A 19,321-nucleotide genomic window follows, 5' to 3' on the forward strand; every position below is an offset into this window, starting at 1 on the left:
CTCACTAAGGTCATCTTCATCAGCCTTGGGAGCAAGTCAATGGCTCACTCCTATCAGACATTTTACCTCATTGGGAATGGATTGAAGAAAATGATCACCAACTAATTGTAAAAGCCCTCAGAGCAACCCAAGGTAATACCTCTCTTGCCTTCACTTGCATCCAACCATAACTGTTGATACAGTCTATAGAAGCAGCCATAATTAGAAAAGAAGGAGGAATCCTACCACTGAGATTTGTAAATTGATTTGGGACAATGCCTCAGAATTTGAAAACGAGTTTCAATCATGGTGGCAGTTAACTTCATTTATCATGTAGAAAGTGGTAAGACCGTTGCCTTCGTCCTCACAATATGCAATGCTTTGGTGTACAATATATACCCAATCATTGCAATAGGACTGAATCACAACAGAACCATACTCATATCTCTTAAAGCATAGAGCATGAGCCCATCAAAAGGAGGAAAAGTGTCAAACAGCTGATGTAAATGCATGCATTGTGCAAGAACAACAAGGTTTAATTTGTGAAAGTAACACTCTTGAAGCTCAAGACATCTGCTTAGACACAGAACAACACATTTGCCACTTTGAAATCCATCCAAGCAAGGTTCCTGAAATTGTAGCCATGCGTGCTGGAAAATGATCTGTTTGCATGTGAACACTGTATGAATCCTTATTGATACATGAGTTTTCTTATAATCAAATCGGCTCAACTTTTGTGTATGCAACTTTTCTATGGTTATTGGCTGTGATTTCAATTTCTGTGTACCAATAACTACTAACGATGATTTGCCTTTAATTACATGTTATATCACGAGCTACAACACACACCTATTGGAATGGATTTAACTATAATCAAACAACTCCTTCATCACCCTGATATAATCGGCCTCCTACAACAAGCCTGAGAAACTGGATAGAAAACTCTTATCACAGTCCATCAAGAAGTTGAAGAAATACATCAAGTGTCAAAAAGAATCAAAGGAGATGGTGGGAAGTCCTCTTTGGATAGTCTCCAATGGCAGCTGGAGCACTAAACATGGTGTCGCATCCTATCATGATTTTACTGATTGCTGTTATATTGTGCATGTTGTTAAACATCGTTTTATGTATTAGAATTTGGAGAATGGCTAAAGGTTACATTTTTGCGAAAATTTTACTGTATGAAGTCACTTAGCCACATTTAATGAAATTCTGAGACTAATCGAACACAAAATTTCCCTCAAATTATAATTGGATCACGGCATTCCCCGTTTATAGCCATAGAGGCAATGACACCGCCACGCTATGGACGAAATAAATTTACTTTAGTCATGGGGTAGATTGTGGTGGTGCAACACATGCACTACCCCCCTCCTCCCTCCCAGCTTTCGGCCATGCAGGGCTTGGTGCGATTCCCCATGCCTGGGCCATGTACCAACCTTGGAGAAGTCAGGCATGAATTGCAAAAGACAAAGGACCAGAGCACTAAGGGAGTGCCTGGCTCCTGCTTCCGCTATCGCTTCAAAAAGGTAATGACAATGATCCATACCTCGATCATGGCCCAAAGGGGGGGTGATACCAGAACTTGCAGATCTACCAACTTCTGGGCTCACACAACTGGTGGAAAGTGCCAGAATATCCCATCATCCGAGTTGGGCCAGAGTGGACAAATACCTGACGGAAGTCCACTATCTTGGATGCTGTAAGTAGCGGTTCTAGCAAGACCCTTTGAGCTCTTCTGGATCGCAGCGGGCTGTCACCGGCATCTGCCCCAACCTGGGATGCCGCTCAGGCAAACTCCTTGAGAATTAAAAGACCAGGGAGAGTCAACGCCCCCTCCAGTCTCAGTTATTACCTGCTGAGGAACCCCAACGCATTGTGAGTATTTACTCCAAACTCAAAGAGGAAAAATTTAGCTATAGGCTAGCTTCTCTTTTGTCCACCTCTCTGTATACACATTAGCTCCTATGAGTGTAGATGCTCTTACCCTTCCCGGACCCAAATATTTGTCCATGCGTATGTAAAAAGCGGCACCCTTTTAACTTTATAGTAAGTTAGTGTGAATCTTGCCATTCTCCAATCTTTAATTAAGTCACTGTTCAATTGTTTTGTTAAATCATCTTGTAAATCCTTAAATCAGTTAATGATTAAGTGTTGCTAAAACTTAAGCACTTGATCTATCTCAAATCATTAATAAATTTTTGAATTGCTACTAAATCATAACTGTGTCAAATATTTTCACACCTGTGACACCAGGAACATTCTGGGAGGAAACAGGTAGTTAGCATCAGCTCATGAAAAACCACCTGCCTTCTTTCAAGTGAATTTTTCCATGAAGCCCTGTTCCAACACCTTTGGCCTCATTTATCAGACATATACCTCTGAGGGCAGAGCTCTGAAAAGCATCAAGGAGACATATGCAGTTGGGGTGGGATGGGAACACTCACAACCCTCTGCACCTTCTGCAACCAGAGCACCATGAGCACACACAACACAAGCTCTATGCGATACAATGCAAAAATATAAACAAGGAACAAGGTTGATGACTAAAGTTAAACAGGGGTAGCCCCACTGATAAGTCAGAGATCAACTATTATCCTGTGTAGTGCGGGGAACACCAAGACGACTAGATCTTGGTAAAGATCAGATGCTTCCAGGTTGACCTTCAGATTTTCTGTTTTCTTTCTGATTATTTTATTCAGCATTTTGGAGGACATACTGAATTATTCCTATCCTATTGCTCAATTGCACAGTTATCAAAAATACTTTGGTCTACAGATGATGGACAGGCTCTAAATTCCACTGCTGGTTTACACACCACAACCTGAGAACAAACACTGGTAAATCACATGAAAGCAATAGGTCTTGTTTAATGATTTCTTTTTAACCAAACTTTGAGGTGTAATTCATCAAATTGACAAGCTGTTGGCTGCCCTTGTTTCTCAGCAAGTTGCTCCAGCTAAGCTCATTGCTAATCCATCAAATAATTTGCTTATTTCCTTAGGTCTCCAGTTATTTTAAACTAAAACGCAACAGCACAGGCTCCTAGCCATTCTCCCGTTACTCCATACTTTGCACTGGTTGCGGTTGTTTCCCCAGTCACTGGCCTACTTCCTTTGATGTCTTCAAGTTCATAAGTCTGAACTTTAAAAAATAAATTTAGCGCATTTTTTAAGACACTACAAGTAAGACGGCATGATTAGATAAAATTGCAGGTAAGACAATTATACTTGTGAAACCAAAATAGTTTTGGTACAAGTACAGAATGTTTACGTAAAGCAGCTGCAAGAAAAAGGAAGCTCTGCTTTTTTGTTGGATGCACTGAAATCAAATCTTTTGCCAAATCCTCTCCCAGTTCAAGCTCCTTCACACAAATTATTCCTTGTACTTTCACATCTGAAAACCAGATCACTTGAAATACTATGAAATCCTTTTATATAAAATATGAGCAATTAAGCCAATAACTAAGGTTTCAACTTTCTTGTCAGTAATGGGATGGGGCGGGGGTTTTTAGATGGGAGAAAGGTCAAAGGTTTCTGGGCCAGATGCTTGAGCAATCTTGCTGCTATTTGTTGTTTTTACCATGGAGAGGTTTATGCGGTAAGCCATCTACATGTTATTCATTCCATATAACAAAAAGCCTGATGAGAATTTTAAAGTTTGAATTATGTAGAAAGAAACAGAGCTCACAACTGACATTTTTATGGTACCACTACTATGACTACTAAAGTCATACCCTTGCTTTGATAACCACGGACCAGCTCCCTCTCAAAGGACAGCTATTACAGATAGCCCACTCTTTTTGTGTTTTGAGTAGCCTGCAAACCGATTATAATTTTTAGAGGGGTGATTGCTATTCCTTAACTATTCTCTAGACCATTTGAAAGCAGTTTTCAGCTACTGGTGCTGCACAAATTGTTCAGTTTAATTTTGTTGTTTATTTTATTATAGTAAATGAAAATCCTTCCTAGTTAACAGTTGAATACAAGGGCCTGGTTTTAGTACACAACCAACAAACATTCTTCCATTCTTTTTCTGTGTGAAAGTTAGTATAGAGAACAGCCACTATTCATTTAGTTGAAGAAAAACTCATACACACAATTCTTTCCAAACATTAGCACATGTACAAAACCACAATGGGGTAGAAGTTGTTAGTGAAAGGCAGGAACAAAAAAAAAAGAGTACACAACCACAGATGTTTCAATCCAAGTAAGCAGCAGCACAACATCCATCCATTACCACTGCAGTTCCCAGGATTTTCACATACAGACCTGCCTTCCCTCTCACACCCCAGAGGATGGGGAGGCAGGGCTGTCTCTGGCTTGCCCCAAACCTTGGCAACAGCCAGTCACCCAATCTCCCCCAGTTTAACAAGCCAGTTAGGTTTCACCTAACCCAGCTCCCCACTTCCAAATTTTGGCCCTACTTGTCTCCTGCTCCCCCCAGCTCAGCATCATTCTTCTGGCTTCCAGAAAGGAGAAAATTAAGGGCTGAAGAGGAGAGAAAGGAAATCCCTTCTTCTCCAGTACATGCTACACGTCCTCAGTAGGCCCACCCTATTATAAAGGAACTGTTGTTTTATCAGCTAAATACTCTATAATTTTCAAGACACCACAATGGGGTCCTAACGGGAAGACTCTTCCATGAGCATATAGCAGCTGGGGAAACATGAGACACCTACATCACAACACACACACGCAAAAGAAAGTAATTATAGTACTACACACAGCCTTAACTTTTAATAGTCACGATTCCAGAGAATTCAATGTCTCAATCTGAACAGTCTCCTAAACTTATTTTACAGTGGAAAAATATGCAGCTGTATTCTCCTACACTTTCATGGTTTTCTGCACTGCAAAACAATGTTGATTGTACGTGTCTATAGTCTTGAGCTGTCTAAATGCCACCCCATTGATCTCTGCAATCTCTGTTAGGGACAAAAGAGATATTGACATCTGAGGCCCACAGGGACTAAGCTGGGGGCCCACACCAAGCCAGGGGCTACAGTTTAACATTACAGCTTCAGCCCAGTTGACAGCCTGACGCTGCCAGAAACACAGAGACTGAATCCTCCCATCCCCTGCTCCATTCCTCCCTTCTCTATTTCTGGCCTACGATCATCCCCCTTGCATTACAAACAGATTCAGCTTCCAAACCAGTAGAAAACTAACCCAGTAACAAAAACTAAATCAGTCTCTTTTTGCTAAGATGATCCAGCAGATCAACTTACAATGAGGGCAAGAGCTAGGGAGAGGAGCAGAAGAGAGAGGAGGAGGAGAAACAAGACTTCAGTCTTTCAGGGTACTGCTTACCTGTAAGGCAAAACTACCAGCTGTAATTTAAGTTCACAGACACTTTTAATAAAATTTACTATATTGTAAAGATTTTAAAGACGTGAGTATGTCTTCCAAGTTAGAGGAGAAAAATCAAAATACAACACACATATATGGAAAACTCCTGTTCAACTACATTCAAATTAGCCTGCATTTTTACACTTAAAGGAAGGTCTCCTTGTGAGCGCAAAATACATCTGAATGTCAACTTACCCCACAAATTCCTACTGCATATCTGTTTGTGAAGCTGCTTATTTCCCTGAAAATGTATGTTTCTAAACTGGGAGAAAACTCTTACAATTCCTCTTCCTCAAGCTGAAACAAGCTTTGTTATAAGCATGCATAGTCCTTTATTCATACTGTACCACATATCGCAAACACCATCGCAGTAGCCACACTACTGCTGACCCTATATTGTGAATTTCAGAACACGATGTTTAAGAAACTGATTAACATACACAATGTGTCCAGAGTGCAAAAATCAGTATTTCTAGAAGAGAGACGCTTTGAAGACTGGTCTTCATAGTATTCATACCTAAAGAAGCAAATACACAGTTCTTCAGGAACCCCAGTAAACCCCCTACTTTCACAATTCCATGTTAAATAATGGATCTAAGTGCAGATTAAGATCTCGCTGCGTGCCTGTCTTCATCTTCACACACCTAGATATTTGCACAGATCTGCTCAGCCATACTCCTGTGATGATCTAGCTAGTTCTTAGACAGCTGGCAAATCAAGTTAAATAGACAGTCAAGTCCCTCCCTTTTTGTCCTGCTCAAAATTTCTAAACCAGAAAAACATATCAACCCCTTAACTCTTCTCCAATATGGTTCTTACAATCCAGAGGGGAGCTTTTGGCTTTCGTTTCAGTACTTATTCTCAAAAAACAGCTGTAAAGTATAAAATTCAATTAATAATGTTTTGATATAAGACAGCTCACCCAGACACTACACAGGACAGATTTACTATTCTTGTCGTTAAATAAAACAGTCAGAAATCTCCAGAGACTTTTTTTCCCCTCCACAAATGTTGACAGAGATGAGCACTGTTTTTATTATCACTAAGCTTACAATAGAAGTATACTATTCATTTCAAATGACCAAAGCAAATAAAAAAAGGGAGCTACCCCAAGCATCAATCATTATTCTCAATTATGAATCATGAAAAACATTATGTACTAAAACCACCCAGTTTTTAAACTGTTTAGACTTATCTACATATAGACATTCCTATTAATGCACTCAATTAATTCATACTATGCATTCAATATTCATAGAAAAGAGCTCCACTTACAGAAAGATGGCTCCTATTGGAAATATCACAGGCATTTGAAGGGCACAGGAAATCTCTCTTCAAAGATGCAGGAGCTGGTAAAACAGAGACAAAACTAAACAAAATATATGGATAAAATAATTTTGGTTCAGACTTAACTAATTTAAGATCTAGGCAGCCAATGAGTTGGAGAACAATAATCCTGAAAAAAAGAAGCTTCCACCGAGAGCATCTGCCACAAAACTTCAGTGGTATCAAACAGCAGTACTGTAACAGAAGAATGGTCCAAGCCATCCAGGACTTTTAAAAAACAAACTAGTAGTTATCTGCATTCCCCCTGTCCCCAGAATCTCCTTTTGTTACTCATTCCTGCTCACTGCTTACAAATCAACTCCTCCCACCTTTCCTTGTCCTGTTCCCTCTCTCTTCTTCCTTCCCCTTTTTTTCTTTTAAACAGTCTCCGGCTCTTACAGTCTTTCCTTCCTCCCCTCCGAGCGCCCAGCCCTGTCTCCCAGCCTAGCATCTTCTTTCTTTCTGTTCTTCAGCCCTCTGGTATTTGAACCACAATCGTTTCCTCCCTCTGCTCTGCACTGGATGCCAACGCAGACTGCACTACCAGTACTGAACAGATTGTCCCTGCACTCTCATTTCGGAGACCCACAGCTCATGGAGGCTGATATTTCAAGAGGAAAGCGATACAAGGAGAAGACAGCCTCAGGCACTGCAGCCATGCACTGAGGTAAGCTCAGGTGCCCTGCCAGACCTTGAAAAAGTCCAGCCCGTGTTAGAAACAGCGAGTGAAGCAAAATGAGGGTCCTTCAGCAAACTTAGGTGCCAGAAGAATAAACTTAAACTGAGTGTGTGAAATCTGTCCAAGCTAAAAGTTTTTGACAAAAAGGGCTTAAATCGAGACAGCTTTCTTTTTCCCCCCCCCCCCCAAACAGTACAACCACCTCCCTCTAAGTTCAAAACAACAGGACTGCTAGAGCTACTCATCTAAATAACTGCAGTTCAAGCTAAACAAAATGTGGGTTTTTTTCCTGCAGTGCAAGCCTTGGAGCTTGACCGACAAGTCAAGATAGTACTAACATTTCCAGAATGGCATTTAAGACAAATGATCCCCAATGCAGAACTGCCTTGCAATACGAGGCTCTGAAACTCAACAGATCAAGGACTGACTGATGAGCAACTCTGCTTTCTGTTCAGCAGGGCAGGACAGAGCACACAGGTGTAGGCACCCAAATCAAGATATGCTACCCTCACTTATCTGGCAGAGTCACTCAGAAAAGGATCATTTTTAAGTAGTAAAAAATCTTGGGCAAACCCCAATATAACAGTTTCAAGAACTAAACTGTACAGCTTCACGCTGTGCACAACAGTTTTATCCAAATGCATCAGAACCTGTGCTGCAACACAACCCACCGTGAAATATTTGATTAGCTGAATTAAGCAAGACATCTAAAAGATGCTCCTCTCTGTGCAATACAAGCACATGCGCTGTGCACTTGAGTTGAGACTTCACACACCCATCCTCTCTCACGATTCCTGGGTGAAAGACCCTCAAGCAACCACCAAATCAGCAGGAAGCCAGGACCACCCCTTCCAAAGAGGGCACCAGCTGAAAAGCATTCAGTGAATTAACATGTAGGCCAAACTCAAGGATGTTCTATTTAACTTAATAATTACTTCCATTTGCAACTTCTGTTGTGTAAGCTGCCTACTTTACCCACTGATGGCTTTACCAGCAGAGGTTTTTGGTTTTGCTTTTTAAATCTGCTTGGAACTTTTAAGAAAACAGAACAACTGTAACTGCAATTTGAGTAACAGGATTTATTATTTCAACAGCTGTTCACAAGTGAGATTAATTCCACTAATGATGGGGAAAAGAACACAAATAGAAAAAAAAAAAAAAAAAAAAAATCAACCTTCACTCAAAACTGTAACATTTTCCTAAAGTCAGTAACATAATTCTGTTGGTTTAGGTCTTGCAATTTTTATTTTTAGCAAATATCCTTAAATTTTCTTTCCAGTTAAAAAAGGCAAACTAACCCAAAACTCTGCTGCACAACTACGTTTTCAGTCCTCCAGTTATTTGGAATGATTTTCTACTTGTTTTGCACTTAAAATGCCTTCCCAGACATGACAGATTAAAGAGAAACCCATGCGTCAAGTAGAAGTTATCAGAAAACCTACATGGAAAAAAAATATTAAACCAGATTGAATTTCCATCTCTGTCTTCCCTTGCACTTCAATGTCTTGATTTTACCAGTGTAGTCTATTTCATATAATTAAATAAAGGAAGAGACACAGTATCTGCTTGGAATAGGGGTTTTAGTGTGGTGTTTGAGCAGTGTAATTGGCAGAACCAGCAAAGAATGTTCAATACCAGTTCAGTAATTCAGAGAAGAAATTTGTCAAACAGCAACCATTTAGGACAAGAACCATTAGAGTTTTCTGGATAGTCTCCAGTCACCACAGCTTCAGCTGTCAGCACATGTAGTGTGCTACAGCTATTTGAACGGGGTTTTTGAACCATGGTCCTTTACTAAGTAATTCCAGCCATCACAGGGGGAGACCTATCAGCCAGGCAGTCCCAAGATCTATATTACAGCATACATTTACAAGATACCTAGCAATACTGCATGCCCTAAGTTACAGCAAGTCTGCTCAAATGACAGATATAGTACAACAAAAATAGTCACACAGGCTACTCATTTGTCTGGCTTTTTATATTTTTGCAAGCCAAGAACCTCCTTCTCTGCGCTTTTTTATACTGTTCTGACTCAGACAAGAAGACCTTTAAGTCAGTCCTAGTCTTGCCCAGATAGGAACTGCAGAAAAACATCATACATGCAAGTAGGTGGTTAGCAATACCAACACAGAATTCGTTACTCCCTCCAAGTCTTCCTGAGTGAAATACCGGTCCAGCAAAGCTCTACAATATAGTTCTGGGGGTGGTAAAAATCACACTCACATACAACAAAAAGTGAGGAGCATTATCTTTTTAATTTTGAGAAATACCAACCCTGCTCAAATTCATTAAGAATGAGTTACTTAATAGCAGCTTTTCAATAGCATACTGGCTTAGACAGCTAACATTGATTCTCGATCTCACCCAGGCCATCAAAGTCTACAGAGAAGGCTAAATTTGTGGTGGCACGTAGCATCGTGAGCCAGTTTTAGAATCTGGTCTAGATAATGAGAGATCCAAATACTCTAGGGGCTTGACAAGGAAGTGGCAAGAAAGTTTGCAGAAGTAACACTCAATACAATTTCCTTTTAAAAAGCCCTGCTCTTTAAATAAGAAAAATTAACACACATTTTAATCCAACTACTTACGATAATGTGCACTAGTGTACATGAATAACTAGTCTAAATAACTTCTAAACTATTACTGATTTGCTTTGAGAACTAGTAAAACACAGGAGATTCCAGAGCAGTATGAAACAGGGTACATGTCCTTTAACAGTAGTGAAGAAGTGGGAAAAGACTGAAGAAGTGATAAGACGCAAAACATAATTCTGATGCTTAGAAAGATCTGGATACATGGCTGGGGGAAAAAAGAGGGGTAAAAATCAATTTACATTAAAAGAGAAAGCTAAATTACAGTCAGGAAACCACAAAACAATATAATATTCTCCCTTGGGTAAATGTCTTAGTGAAGCAGCAGGTATAGTTTATGTAAATGATGCTTCTGACACTGTTCAACATGACCTGAAGATCCAAAATAACCAGTGTAGATAAGCATAACTCCTGGAAATTTTGCTTTCAGAGAACTAAAGCAGTGGCTCAGTATAAAAAACAGAAAGCATTTTAGGTCCGTCCACCCAGAACTTGACCTGCAGCAAGTTTTTTTTTGTATTTTCATTATTAATTTGGGTGGCCAAACAGATGCCCGCTTGCGTGCCCAGGTGGAGGACCTCCTGCAGCAGGTGGCTGAGCTGCAGGAGGCAGTGAGGAGGCTGCATAGTATTAGGGAGACTGAGAAGAAGATACATAACTGGTTCGAAGCGCAGTCTGCGGTGCACCCACAGCCAAACAACCAAAAACTCCCCCACCAGCACACACAGAAGGGAGAGGGGCCAATAATGCAGAACAACAGAAGATGCAACAGCAAGGACCAGTAGGAGGAAGAGACTTCTCCCAAAGCCTGAGGTGCCCTTGGAGATCTGCTTCACTGCTCTGCAGACTGAAGAGGAGAGACCAGTCACATCAGGAGAGACACTGGAGCTCAGTATGGAAGCCCAGTCTGCTCCCTGTGTAACAACCAGGCACGTAAGAAAAGGAGACAGATGACAGTAGTAGATGACTTTCTTCTGAAAGATATGAAGACACCCATTTGCCAACCTGACACACTCTCTGGACAGGTGAGCTACTTACCAGAGGTTCATATCACAGATGTCACCAAGAGACTACCACGCCTTGTACAGTCCACTGACTTATCCACTGCTGTTGTTTCACATGGGCACCAGTGATACCACCAGGAGCAGGCTGAGGAGTATCAAGAGAGATTACAGAGCCCTGGGAGTGGCGGTAAAGGACTCTGGAGTGCAGGTAGTATTTTTCATCAATCCTCACAGTCAAAGGGAAGGGATTTGAAAGGGCCTGTCAAATCTAGCAAGTCAACAAATGGTTACAGGACTGGTTCCAGAGCCAGGCATTTGGCTACTTAGACCATAGGACTTGCTTTGAGAAACCAGGTCTACTGGAGGCTGATGCTCTTCCCCTTCTCTGACAGATGGATCGTATTTCCAGTCACAGGCTTGCCAAGCTTGTGAAGAGGGCTTTAAACTCAAGTTGCCGGGTGGGGGGAACCTCAATCCATCCTACTTCTACCAGTTTGATGCCAGTACCAGCAATAGATGCCCAGAGCCTGGAGAAGGGTTGCAGGTCAGCAGGAGAGCATCCGGACTGCAGCACAAAGGAATTCCAGCCACTCCAGCCAAGTAAGTCAGCTTCATCAGGGGCCCAACTTAAATGCCTCTAAGTAAACGCATGTAGCATGGGGAATAAACAAGAGGAGTTAGAGACATGTTAGAGACTTGCACACGCCTGCAGGGCTATGATCTTATTGGCATTATGGAGACATGGTGTGATGGCTCCTATGACTGGAGTGTTGGAATGGAAGGATACAGGCTTCTTGGGAAGGACAGGCAATGAAGACAAGGAGGCGGTGTCACCCTCTATGTCAATCACCAGCTGGAGCGCATGGAGCTCTGCCTGGGGACGGATGAGGAGCTGACCGACAGCTTATGGGTCAGGATTAAAGGGAGGGCAGGGACAGGTGACATTACAGTGGAGGTCTGCTACAGGCCATGCAACCAGGAAGACTAAGAGGATGAGGCCCTCTATAGACAAGACAAGAGCAGCTTCATGTTCACAAGCCCTGGTCTTCATGGAGGACTTCAACCACCCTGGTATCCATTGGAGGGACAACACAGCAGGGCACAAGCAATCCAGGAGGTTCCTGGAATGCATTGATGATAACTTCTTTCTCCAAGGGATGGAGGAGCCAACAAGGAGCGATGCTATGCTGGGGTTCTCACCAACAAGGAGGAGCTGGGGGGGAATGTAATGCTTAAGGGCAGACTTGGCTGCAGTGACCATGAAATGGTGGAGTTCAAGATCCTTGGGGCAGCGAGGAGGGTGCACAGCAAGCTTGCTGCCCTGGACTTTAGGGGAGCAGATTTTGGGCCCTTCAGGGATCTGCTTGGTAGAGGACCATGGGATAAAGCCCTAGAAGGAAGAGGGGCCCAAGGAAGCTGGTTGATATTCAAGGATTACCTCCTCCAGGCTCAGGAGCGATGCATCCAACAAAGCGTAAGCAAGGACAAGCAGCCTGGGAGGAATACAGAGAAATTCTCCAAGTAGTCACAGATCAGGTTAGGAAAGCTAAAGCCCAGATGGAGGTAAATCTGGCCAGGGGCAACAAAAAAGCCTTTTATAGGTATATCAGTGACAAAAGGAAGACTAGGGAAAACATGGGCACTCTCCAGAAGGGAACAGGAGACCTGGTCACCCAGAATATGGAGAAGGCTGAGATACTCAATGACTTTTTTGCCTCCGTCTTCACCAGCAAGTGCTCTGGCCACACCACTCAAATTGCAGAAGACAAAGGCAGGGACTAGGAGAATGAAGATACATCCATAGAACGAGAAGATCAGGTTTGAGACCATCTAAGGAACCTGAAGGTGCACAAATCCATGGGACCTGATGAGATACATGCACAGGTCCTGAGCCAACTAGCAGATGGAAGTTGCTAAGCCACTATCCATCATATTTGAGAAGTTGTGGCAGTCTGGTGAAGTTCCTGCTGACTGGAAAAGGGGAAACATAATGCCCATTTTTAAAAAGTGAAAAAAAGGAAGACCCAGGGAAATACAGGTCGGTCAGTCTCACCTCTGCCCGGCAAGGTCATGGAGCAGATCCTCCTGTAAAACCATGCTGAGACACATGGAAAGTAAGGAGGTGATTGGTGACAGCCAACATGGATTCACTAAGGGCAAATAATTCTTGACAAATTTGGTGATGACACAGTTACAGCATTGGTGGATAAGGGAAGAGTAACTGACATAATCTACCTGGACTTGTGCAAAGCATTTGACACTGTCCCACATGACATCCTTGCCTCTAAATTGGAGACATGGATTTGACAGATGGACTACTCGGTAGGTAAGGAATTGGGTGGATGGTTGCACTCTAAGAGCTGCAGTCCACAGCTCAATGTCCAAGCAGAGACCAGTGAAAAGTGGTGTTCCTCAGCAGTTGGTATTGGGACCAGCGCTGTTCAACATCTTTGTTGGCAACATGGACAGTGAGATTGAGTGCACCCTCAGCAACTTTGCTGACAACACCAAGCTGTCCAGAGGGACCCTGACAGGCTTGAGAGCTGGGCCCACGTGAACGTCATGAAGTTCAACAAGGCCAAGTGCAGGGTCCTACACCCGAGTTGGGGCAATTCCGAGTATCAATACAGCCTTAGGGATGAAGGGATTGAGAGCAGCCCTGCCAAGAAGGACTTGGGGGTACTGGTGGATGAAAAGCTGGACGTGAGCCAACAATGTGTGCTCACAGATCAGGAGGCCAACTATATCCTGGGCTGCATCAAAAGAAGCATGGCCAGCAGGTTGAGGGAGGTGATTCTGCCCCTCTACTCCACTCTCATGAGACCCCACCTGGAGTACTGCATCCGGCTCTGGGGCCCTCAACATAATAATGAAATGTACCTGTTGGAGCGAGTCCAGAGGAAGGCCACGAAGATGAGGGATGGAGCACTTCTCCTGTGAAGACAGCCTAAGAAGGCTTCAGAGAGACCTTATAGCAGCCTTCCAGTACCTAAAGGGGCCCTACAGGAAAGACGGGGAGGGACTCTGTATCAGGGAGTATAGTGATAGGACAAGAGGTAAGGGTTTTAAACTGAGAGGGTAGATTTAGATTAGATATTAGGAAGAAATTCTTTACTGTGAGGGTGGTGAGGCACTGGACCAGGTTGCCCAGAGAAGTTGTGGATGCCCCATCCCTGGAGGTGTTCAAGGCCAGGCTGGATACGGCTTTGACAACCTGCTCTAGTGGAAGTCGTCCTTACCCATGGCAGGGGGGTTGGAACTTTAAGGTCATTTCCAACCCAAACCATTCTATGATTAAGAATCCACAAATGCCATGGAACTGGGGGGCAGGAGTTGCAAGGAATATGGAGGAGACAATCCCGATTCCAGGAGAGCTTGGGGAAATCAGGAATTCTAAAGCTGACCAGATAAAAGTCCGTGCAGGTAAAAGCAAAATAAAATGATCTAACTCTGAAAGAGATAATTAAAGTAGTAATAATTTTTTAAAAAACCAAAAGCCCCTCCCTCACACACAGAATTAGCCATATAAAGAGTAATAAAGCAGGAAAGAACTGGGGGAGCTGTACTGGATAACAGACTAAATAAGAGTCATAAACTTGATGTTGTTCCAGAAAGCCAAACATCATTCTGGAAGGAGTTAAAGATTACTGAGCACAAGAAGTTAAAGGAAATATTTCAAGTCTACTCAACACTATTGTCCTATCTTAGAATACGTAAGAATGATCTATATGGTATTTCAAATGTACAGATCATAAAATCTGGTTTTAAGGTTACTAAAAACAGATTGACAGCAACCGAAAAATAAAACCTTATCTTCTTCATAAGGATACTTATGTTTGGTTTTCCCAGATATCTTTACAGTAAATGAAAAAAAAAAATATATAAAAAGTGGTCTTTATGCATAAATTCATTCTTGTGACTTAATTCATGTGAACAGATTACTCTTCCCCTTCACCTCCCTTCCTCAAATACAAAAACTCTTTCCAACTTCAGTCTCCTTTTTTCTTGGTCTTCTTGTAAAACTAACATGGAATACTTTAAATAGAATCAGTGCAGTTAAAAGTTACACACTCTAATGCTTATATCCCATACTAATTCTACTCCTTTTTCACATTTGTCGAGTCATCTTTAAGCAGTCACAATTTTAAACAAACTTTCAATTGGACAATTTTTTTCTCTTTATAAAGTTGTTATATGCTGATTCCAGCTGATGTCATGTTGTGTTTACACCTTTAATATAATACAATTTAGACTTTACCTATAGTTGTGTATGTATACATTTATTTTAACTCTGACTGTGCATGTATTTTAGCTCTGATTTTATTTTTCAGCTTTGCTGTGAAACAGCAATAACATTCATACTCATACACCAAAACGCAACATGTAATTTACACAGGTACAGACTTAGAGCTTCTATCCGATTTGGAGTGTCAAGAGCATGTGACACCACCTCTCAGCTTTTTAAAGAATTCAGACTTTCAGCAGTTCTTGTGTAGATTTTGCACCACTGCAGCCCCAATTCCTTCATCAACATTCCTTTCTGCCAGAAATGTAATAATAGTAAGTTATTCACATATACAAGTTAGTTTCTCCAAACTGGTAGATCAAAACAAAGTGCCAAACACACACCTATAATGGCCATAAAGCTAAAACCAGACAGCATTCCCCCTTTCCTTTAAAAATATGTTTGCATATTTACTAGTTCAGAGATCTAAAAGCCAGAATCACGGAGTTTTCAGAGTTGGAAGGGACCTCTAGTCCAACTCCCCTGCTAAAGCAGGACTGCCTAGAGCACATTACTCAGGACTGCATCCAGGTGGGTCACATAAAAAAAACAAAAAGCAGTTTGAAAACCCAAGACTCCTTATATATATCACGTGAAAATACTTGCTGAAGGACAGAACAAGACTTAGATTATATCTCCAGGACTATTCTAAATCATCTGTGAAACTAGACCACGACGTCTGGGTCCAAACAAGACACACACAAGAAGGAATGCAAAACTTCTCTCTTTCCAGGAAGAATACCAGCAGTACTGCAAAAGGAAAGAAGGTCACCGCTGGCATATGTACAAAAAAGTGCTATTTCTCTGATACTATGGACAGGTATGCTAGTGTATCTGAAAACACTGTATTATCTTCAGAAACAGAACTCAAAATATCCCAATTATCCATTTGGTGTGTAGAATGAATTTTGTAAAGCTTTAAAAACAAACCTTCTTAACATTTGCCTTTTGCCTTACATCTGCATTAACGGAAAAAAACCATCAGCAATCTGGCAAACCACTTGGAGAGAAACATAAAACAACATGGTAAAAGAAAACAAGTTACCACCACAAGTTACCACATCCATCTGAACAGGGCAGCACCATTACACCTGAAGGGAGATAAATGCTACAGAAAATAGGGAATAGTGATGGTGTTATTGCCCTACAGAAGGCTGATCTCTCTCCTAACATAGCATTTTCAATCAGAAAACAATTCTAAAAGTATTTATCTCCTACATTTTGTTATTGTTTGGGACCTTGTAAGTCTGAACAAACAGCGGTGAGCTTTTAAATATTGCAACGCCAACCTTGTTCACCATCAAGTCTTCACAACCAGCAGTTCCCAAGTATGAGAATGCAATTTGTGAAGTCTCAATGCCTCTAAAAGGCAAAAAAAAAAAACAAAAAAACCACCACCACTTTATGTGGGAAGAACAATGACTAAGAGACAGTAGTATTATTAACCTGTGGCAAAGCAGCAGTATAATTCAAAGCTCATGGTTCCTGGTCCAACATCTCCATTTTTAGACAACAGTTTTTCTACATATCAGGTAAATCTTCAAGAATCCACATGCTTAACCACAGACAAAAAGAAAAAAAAAAAAAATCACATTGGAGAATAAACAGCTGTCTAAACACCCACTGAAGGCCAGAAAAGAAATTCTGCGTCATTATGAGGGATTTCAGTCCTGAAAAGATTAGCCAGAGGCCTCAGTACCATCAATAAAACTCCCCAGGACTGAGGTCTGCTTTTTTTCTGGGGGATGGAGGTTGGGGTAGTTAAGCTTATTTTGCAAAGTATTTTGTCAGAATAAAGATGATTTTACATTAGACCCCATTCCAACAAATAAAAGTTAGTTTATTACTGGATTTAGAAGCCTGTACCTGCCCAAATACAAGAAAGCACCGTCCGGTTTATATGAAAAACACAAAATATTGTCCGAATGTGTTACATTTTATATTGATCATATAGGCATGATAAAGGTAAACAATGCTGAGGTTTCTCCTGTTCTTGCCAGTGACAGATCCATCATTACTCTGTATACTCTTACAGTGTAATTCATGCACTAAAACACACACTGCAAAAGCTTTCAGACTAATAAAAGGGACTTAAAATACTTACTAAATCTATTTGATAATACAAAATACTTTCCCTAACAAAGGAATTTACAGCGCTATCTTACACTCAGGGTCATCTGAGTGTGGACTGTTTGGTGGATGAGGAATTGGCTGGATGGTCACATCCAGAGGGTAGTGGTCAACAGCTCAATGTCCAGATGGAGATCGGTGATGAGTGGTGTTCCTCTGGGGTCCATACTGGGACCAGTACTGCTCAATATCTTCATCAATTACACAGACAGTGGGATCAAGTGCACCCTCAGTAAGTTTGCCAACAACACCAAGCGAGTGGCGCAGCTGACACACCTGACGGACAGGATGCCATTCAGAGGGACCTTGACAAGCCTGAAAAGTGGGCCCATGTGAACGTCATGAAGTTCAACAAGGCCAAGTGCAGGGTCCTACACCCGAGTTGGGGCAATTCCGAGTATCAATACAGCCTTAGGGATGAAGGGATTGAGAGCAGCCCTACCGAGAAGGACTTGGGGGTACTGGTGGATGAAAAGCTGGATGTGAGCTAACAATGTGCGCTCACAGATCAGGCGGCCAACTGTATCCTGGGCTGCATCAAAAGAAGTGTGGCCAGCAGGTCGAGGGAGGTGATTCTGCCCCTCTACTCTGCTCTCATGAGACCCCACCTGGAGTACTGTCTCCAGCTCTGGAGTCCTCAGCACAGGAAGGACATGGACCTGTTGGAGCAGGTCCAGAGGAGGGCCACGAAGCTGATCAGAGGGCTGGAGCACCTCTCCTATGAGAGCAGGCTGAGAAAGTTAGGGTTGTTAAGCCTAGAGAAGAAAAGGCTCCAGGGAGAACTGATTGCAGGTTTTCAGTACTTAAAGGGGGCCTACAGGAAAGATGGGGACAAACTTTTTAGCAGGGCCTGTTGCAGTAGGACAAGGGGTAATGGTTTTAAACTGAAAGAGGGTAGATTTAGACTAGATAGAAGGCAGAAATTTTTTACAATGAGCTTGGTGAAACACTGGAACAGGTTTCCCAGAGAGGTGGTAGATGCCCCATCCTTGGAAACGCTCAAGGTCAGGTTGGACGGGGCTCTGAGCAACCTGATCGAGTTGGAGATGTCCCTGCTTATTGCAGGGGGGTTGGACTAGATGACCTTTAAAGGTCCCTTCCAAACTGAACTATTCTATGATTCTTTGATTCACGTAAGCTCAAAAGAAAGCGTTGCTGTTAGAGACAACAAGAAAAAACACTAGATCTGCATAACATAGAGGTGAAGAAGGCATAAAAATATCTTTCTAAATATTCTCTAAATTTCTCCACTACCTGACAAACCCATAGCCTCTGCACCTTCAACACAATTTGCAGTTTCTTTGTATGTGTTTTTCTTCAAATTAACATCCAATCTGACTATTGTCCCCAAAATTTGAGAGAACTTAACTTACCTGTTGTTAGAGTGTATCCTACATAACCAAAGCATCTCTGAGATCACCCAGGTGCACATGTGCCACTAAAAAATACTAATTACACAGCTCTCCTAGAGCAATGCTAGATTACAAGCAAAAATTATTTGGTGAACATGGGGTAAAAGTAAAAAACAAGGTAATAAAAGCAAGTCTATCATGACTAACAAAGATTAGGAAAACTCTGTTTCTTATTGATTTGTGCCCTGTTGCTCCAAAGCATCTTCCATCTCCACAACTTAATATTTTAGCTCCATTCCCTGAGAACTGCTCACACCGCACACCCCATCAGGGCAATACATTGCATTTTTCTCCAATCAAGCTACCACTCTGCACAAACTATTTGGAACTTAATATCATTGAGACTTGTATCTGTCCATCAAACTGATGGAAATAAACAGGTTCAAAAGCTGTTAGGAAAGCTTAGACATCATCAAAGCAAGTTTAAAAAACAGCACATACACACAAGTATTTCTGTCTAGCATAGAAATTAAGGTTTTTGTTTGTTTTAGACTTCCCCTATCAAAAATATCCCGATCAAATAAGAAGAAAAAAAAAATCAAAGTATGTTTTATTTGTTCACCT

At 41.8% G+C, this 19,321-nt stretch overlaps 1 long non-coding RNA gene across 1 annotated transcript in view; it reads right to left on the reverse strand.

Moving 5' to 3' along the window:
• Nucleotides 1-6,604: 6,604 nt before the first annotated feature.
• LOC309673748 overlaps nt 6,605-19,321 on the reverse strand; it is a 70,163-nt gene continuing 57,446 nt past the window's right edge. The window contains exon 3 of the long non-coding RNA XR_014269340.1: nt 6,605-6,679. This is a non-coding gene — a long non-coding RNA (uncharacterized lncRNA). The remainder of the gene's footprint in view (nt 6,680-19,321) is intronic.

Source organism: Vanellus vanellus (genome assembly GCF_965231255.1).
Source record: "Vanellus vanellus genome assembly, chromosome: 6".
NCBI classification, from domain to species: Eukaryota; Metazoa; Chordata; class Aves; order Charadriiformes; family Charadriidae; genus Vanellus; species Vanellus vanellus.